Source organism: Tupaia chinensis, unplaced genomic scaffold (assembly GCF_000334495.1).
Source record: "Tupaia chinensis unplaced genomic scaffold, TupChi_1.0 Scaffold000133_1, whole genome shotgun sequence".
NCBI lineage: Eukaryota > Metazoa > Chordata > Mammalia > Scandentia > Tupaiidae > Tupaia > Tupaia belangeri.
Genome location: NW_006159602.1, coordinates 527,257 through 534,116, shown reverse-complemented (window position 1 = coordinate 534,116; position 6,860 = coordinate 527,257). Strand labels below are relative to the sequence as shown.

General features: G+C 40.2%; 1 pseudogene; it reads right to left on the bottom strand.

The window, feature by feature from the left end:
* Positions 1-625: 625 nt before the first annotated feature.
* Positions 626-1,483, bottom strand: LOC102487909 (60S ribosomal protein L6 pseudogene; annotated as a pseudogene).
* Positions 1,484-6,860: the final 5,377 nt, after the last annotated feature.

Sequence of the window (6,860 nt, the reverse complement as noted above, 5' to 3'; positions counted from 1 at the left end):
TGTGTTTCAAACCAGTTCTATTGGTTCCATGACTATAAATCTGTCATTTATTGATTAGGTAAGTTTAAAAGCAATTCTTGTAGCGTCTTGTTCCCTTGGTTGCATAACAGTCTTTCTTAGCAGTGTGGGAACTTTAGAAAATCTTCACTAGTGCCAAAGAATAATGATTCAGAAACATACAGACAGTTATTTGTATGTCGGTCTCTTCCTCACATACATGAGAGAGAAGATTCAAGGAACAAAGGTGAAACATGGTTCGTAAGAATAAGGAGAGAGATCAAAGAGATCTCTCTTTCTTTGATCAAAGAGATCAAAGAAAAGGTCCAGGCAGTGGACAGGGAAGGGAATATGAATATGAATATGAATCTTCACTTTTGACTCTTCCAGTCAGTAGACTTAGGGTAATCAGGCTGATTGACAGTCTGCTGTTAAGTAGTGAGGTCTCCCTGTCCTTGTGCAGCAGCATGTGACATATGCCACAGATCAGCGGGAGGTTTTACGATGTTTATCCTATTGTATTCCGCTCTAATATTGGATAGTATAGGTTGGAGGTCCTTAAATTGATTTATTATTATAATTATTATTTTATGTATTCAGTTATTTAATTAGATTCTTGGCAAGAAAATTAGAACACCAATTTGTGAGGATAAACTCCATTTGTAAAGGCAAACACGGATCACACGTAGCCCTGGAACTGAGGAACAGCTTTGATTTTTTGGTAAACTTTGAGTATTTACAGATTTCTGATCAACCTTGTGCTGCTTTGTAATCACGTATTTCTCCTTCTCTGTGTTGAAGATCTCACCTTCTTGGTGTCTGAGCTTCTGCAGCTTCTTTTTCTTGAAGTAAGCATCCAGGAGATGTTTGGGGATTTTTACTTTGCTAATATCAATTTTCGTGGAGGTGGCAGTGACAAATTTCTTGTGTGTTCTAAGCAGTGGAACTTGATTGAGGACCAGCGGTCCAGTCACAGGTAGCAAGCCACTGCTCAGCTGCTTCAGGAAAACCACTCTCTTGCCTCTGTGGTGTCCAGTAAGGATGATCAGAATGGTCCCAGGAGTGATGCTGGCTCGCAGCTTTCTCACACGCTGACTGAAGGGGGTTTTTGCCGTGGCTCAACAGCTTTCAAGGCACATCTTCAGTAGGATAAAACCTAGGCATTTTGTGAAGTTTAACCACCCCGTACTACCATTCTGGTCTCCACCAACCAATTTGGTGACAGTTGCAAGAACCTTCTCTTTTTTCTCTTCAATCCTGGATTTAGTGGCTAAGTATTTCCTCTTGTACATGGCTTTCCTGGAATACATGGCAGATCGGGAATATCTGATGATGTCCCAGCTAAGACTAGGTTTCAGCAATAGAGCTTCCCCTTCTTGGGCGTTTTAGCTTTGGGGTCAGCCTTTTTAACCTTGCCACTGGCATCAACCTTCTTGACTTCAGGTTTCTTCTCAGTATCCTGCTTCGCAGCTTTTTCACCTGACATCTTGTATAGTGGGAAAGAAACCTTAAATTAATCTATTAACTAGATTGAAATACATTTGGACCACATCTGGACCAGAGGGAATGCAAATCACAAAGAAGTACTGGACATGAAGATGGATGTGAATGACTTTGAGTCGTCTTTCTTTGGGAGGGAATGCATGGAGCATATGTAGGAGAATTGCATACCGCCTGTCATGGGCACTTTAAAAATAGTATAAAAGGGACGAAGAAAGTCTGTTCTAGTCAACCAATGCATGCATACGTGACCAGGACCTAGCCTATCACTGAATCTTTGTCCCCCCAGCCCAAGTAATGAATTCAGAGATGCACACATGACCTCAGACAACCTCTCAGCATCTGTCTTAGTCCATGACTACATTGCTAACAGAAACATCTAAGGCTAGGTGACTTATAAAAATAGAGGTTTAGGGGCCAGCAGGTGGCATGGAGGTTAAGGTGGCCAAATCCCACATGGTCAACTACACAGTTTGGTTTTTGGATAGGTAGCTTGAAAATACACAGGGTGGAACCAGCAGGTGGCATAATGGTTATGTCACTGGACTCCCACGCAGTCGACTCCAGTTCAAAAAATATTACTTTTGTCCCACAGCTTAAAACTTACACTTGGCACATGTGCGTGCGTGCCCAAGATCCCAGGAGGAGAATGGAGGAGAAAAGATTGTGGCATGGCCATCACCCCTGAGAGGCAATTTCTGTCTTTCTGTCTGTCTGTCTGGTGAGCGTACATGCCCCATAACAGAAATCTCTCTCAGGAAAGAAGAAGAAGAAAAAATGAAGAAGAAGAAGGAGGAGAAGGAGAAGAAAATATACAGGGTGCATGTGCATGTGTGCCCAAAGTCTAGAGAGGAAAATGGGGGAATGGAAAGAAGGGATCGTATCATGGCCATCCCCTCCCAGGGGTTGTGGGTGCTTTCTCACTTTCTCTCTGTCTACCTCAAACAAAACAAACAAATAGACAAAAAAGAGGTTGAATGACTTACGATTCTGGTGGCTGAAAAGTCCAGAGGCATCACGAAATGGTGGAGGGCAGAACTTTGAGGAGCAGAGGGTGGTCCATACCTCTGTGGCCACTGCCTGCCTTATTACTTCTTATTACACATCAATCATAGGGGCCCCATCCTAATTATCACACCCAGAAGCCCCGTGCTGAGTGTGATACCATGAAGGGCTTAAGTTTTCCCTTAAAATCTTTACAGAACAACCAACTCCCAACACATAAACTTTTAGGGACATGCTATCACTGCCCACTGAGACCAAACACCAAAACTTGAACCTTTGGGGGACAAACCATTATTCAAACCATAACAACATCTTCTCAAAGACTCATTTGCTAGTGCTGAGAAGATTTTCTCTTGCTTTGGGAAATTGTAGACCAGAGTAGTTTATGACCAAACTCACTGACAAAGACACATATGAAATGTGAAAAACCAAGGGCAACACACAAAGAAAAACAAACAGATGAGACATGATTCTACATAATATAATTTTTAGTTTTATTTTACTTGATATTATAATTTTAATCTTAATTATAATTGCAATTTTACTATGGTAGTTATTTTCTATTATAGATATTTTTCCCTGTGCATTTGCATCAGCATAAAATATGTATAATATGTTCCATCTTAAAGAAAAAATATTACTTTTGTCCCAAATTTTCTTTCAGCTATTTTTCCATTTTACTCTGCTCTCCTTTAAGGTAAAATTCAAGAGTTTTCATGTGCACTGTCTCTACTTCGTCACCTTCATTCCGTCTTCAGTTTATGCCAGTCAGGATTCCTGACTGTCCCACTGAAATCACTCTCATCATTGTCACCAGTGGTCCCTATAAAGATATTTTCAATAGTCAATGCCATTTCTCACCTTATTTAACCACTTAGCAGCATTCGACACAGATGACCACTCCCTCAGTCTTTGAACACTGTATTTCACTTGGCTTCCAGGACAGCACACTTCTTGATTTTCCTCTTACTTCATAGGTACTGGCTTCTTCTCCATCTCCACTGCCAGCTTCTCCTCTTCCTAACCTTTGGCCATTGCAGTATTTCCAGAACTGTCCTTGGCTCTCTTCTCTTCCTTCTTGTCTAGTCCTATATCCTGAGAGCTCTACTTTTCATATTGTCTATACTCTGGTGAGCCCCATACGGGTTTTTCTCACTACCCTCTCATTTGAGTCCCAAACGCACATCCTTGTTAGTTGTATGATACTCATCTCAGACTTAAAATACCCAAAATAGAACTTAACCCTAACCCTTCTCTACCTCCAGTGTTCCTGCATTTCAGTAAATGACACCACATTCATGCAGGTCCCAAACATCAGAATCATCTCTAATAGGATGTTAAGTGGAAATTTTCTTGTGGCCTCAGAATTGGTGATTGGAATTCAGTTCTGAGGGAGAAGTTACATTACACCATCGATATTCTAAAAAGAGACAGGCCTTTCTTCAGGGCTTTACTCATAGTCTACAGAACCTGTTTTTCCATTCCCAAACATTGTTCCAGCAAATCCCTCTCCTGTCTTCCACCCTGTCCCATAAGAAAATGGTGATAGAGTTGAGGAAAATCAGACAAGTCAACAGCCTCAGAGAAGGGTTGTGGTTTTTCCCTCCTCCATGAAGAGGAAAAGTGAGTGTGCCCTCTTTCAAGACAAGCTATTACCAGGTTCAGTGGACCTGCTTCTTGAGGGAACGTGAATAGTACAATGGAGAACATTTGTCTGAATAGGAAGTGTTTATCACTTGTACAAGTAAGGAGAGCATTGGGGATCGTTCCCTGTATGGTGTATCTCTTCAGTGTGATAGGAGTGAGGATTTTTATCAGGATACAGAATCTGGTGGGTGAGATTATAAACTATAGAGCTGGGTCTCTCTAGTGCATGTGCAGAAGTAAGTCATGCTCCCTTATATAGTCCATATTATGCTGATTAAAAGCTTCAGTGCCTCCTGAGTGGATATTTTAATACTACGATGAGCAGAATTGAGCAAGATCAGCAAAAGTTGGGCTCTTAGGTTCAGTATTTGGTCATACTTGATTTTAGTCTGACCATAGCCACAGGCCTCTCCCCAAAACGTGTTCCTGAAAAACAACTTGGATTTACGTTAAGCTTTCTGCTTAGCAGACAAACTCCGCCCTGAGATATTTCAAAAATATTCCTCATTTTTGAGGGATTGGAAGTGGAGTTCATTTTGTAACTTGTTCAGGCTGATCAAGGGCAGCCGAGTCTCCTTGAGAAAGCAGTGAAATTCTGTTGCTGCCAAATGTCAGTGTTTGGGCTACTCAGTTCTTATTCCAGGGTGTTGATGATAAACCCAACATTGTAACAAATTAGTTCCCCAGGGTGTAATGTGGACTATGTTAACTATAGTAGTGGTCTCCCATAAGGACAAGGCTGGGAATAGCCACAGCCATGATAATTACTGTTTAATTTTAATGTACCTGAGTTTCTGTTGCAGAGCACTCAGACCTTGAGATGGTTTATATGTACATATCCGAGTGAGAAAACACAGAGCACGGTGCTCACTCTGGTCTGAAAACAGGAAAATATGATCACATCTGCTGGATCCAAGTTCAGCAAGTTCCCTAAACATGTCTCACAGCCCTACTGCTATCTCAGCTGCTGAAAAAACTTCAGCATTTTTTCATGTGTTTGGGCCTCTCAGATTTTCTCTTCTATGAATTGCCTATTATTTTACTTGCTCTTTTATTTTTTTGGAGGGGAGTCGTTGTTTTTGGTCTTCAGGTGTACAGAATTGGATTAATTATAAACATTGGTTTATGAGTCACTTTTTTTTTTTTTAATGCCAAAGGGGCAGGGATGCTTGTTAATGCCAGAGGGCAGGGATGCTTGCGAGAGAGAGAGAGAGAGAGAGAGAGAGAGAGAAAGCAACTCCTTTGGGGCATGGTCCCCCTGCAATCCCTTCTCCTCCATTTCTCTATCCTGTCAGGATATGGGGCACACATGCACACATGCATCCAGCATATTTTTCAAGTTACCAGTCCAAGATTCAAATCATGGTCAGCCAGTGGGATCTAGGTCACTTAACCAGTAGGTTATGAGCCAGTCCATGTGTCATTTTCAATATATGTCCACAACATGGAAGACTTCTCTTTCTTTCCTTTTTTTAAAAGATATTTTTGCTGTAGGCGAGTGCACTAGCCAGGGAAATATAGAGAGACAGAGATATAGAAAGCAAGAAATCATCCCCCAAGGGGATGGCCATGCCACAATCCCCTCTTCTCCATTCTCCTCTCAGGATCTTAGGCACGTATGCATACATGTTCGGCATGAGTTTTAAGCCATTGGGTCTGGTACTGGAACTGTGGTCAACCATGTGGGAATCCAGGTATGTAAACATTATGCCATCTGCTGGTCCTCATGACAGTCTTTTCTTAGATTTAATCCTATGTATTTGATAGTCCTTGATGCTATTTCAAATTTTTCATTCTTTTAAATTATGTTTCTAGTAATTTGTTGCTAGTGTATAAATATACAGTTGATGTTTATAAATCACTTCTATAATAAGTCACTGTGCTAAGTTATACTATTATTTATAATAACAGTATGTTGGTAAATTCTATATATTTTTATAAAGAAATGATCTGTAACATAATGATAATCTAATTTCTTTTTTCCCCAATTCTTATTTTCTTTCTTTCTTTCTTTCTTTCTTTCTTTCTTTCTTTTCTTTTCTTTTCTTCTTTTTCTTTTTCTTGCATTACCATGGACTTCCAATACTGTGTTCAATTAAAATGGTAATAGTGGGTATCTAAGTCCATTTAGTGCTGCTTTTTTTTTTTCCATTTTTCTACAAACTTTTTTTTTATTATTTATTAATTCACTTTACACCATCACAACACACAAATGAATTTTCCATCCAAAATACACTGTGCATTGTCTCAATCAAGTACATCCACATATATGTTCTCAGCAAATAATTTTCCAATTCTTACGTCCTGCATACCTTGCCCTTTGTCTTGCCATCCCTGATTCCCCATCCCCCACCCTCTGCTATGTCCCACCTTCCTCCCCTTTTTCCCTGGCATCCATGGTTGTCCTCCATACCTGGAGGTTGATTTCTCACTTTCTCTGTTTCACTCCAGTGAGCACACGCACCCTATGGCAAAAACCTCTTAAAAAAATCATTCCATAAAATATTCTGAAATAGCTCTTTATCCCCACAATGTGCCATAGAAAACTATCTTCCTAAATAAAGAGAAAAAAAAAAAGCAAACTAACTTCCTTTTTTTTTTTAATTTTTAAATATTTTTTTTGAGAGTTTTTTTTTTTTTCACTATAGGGCACGTGCACTCGCCAGACAGACAGAGAGAGACATAGAGACAGAAAGCGAGAACTCACCCCC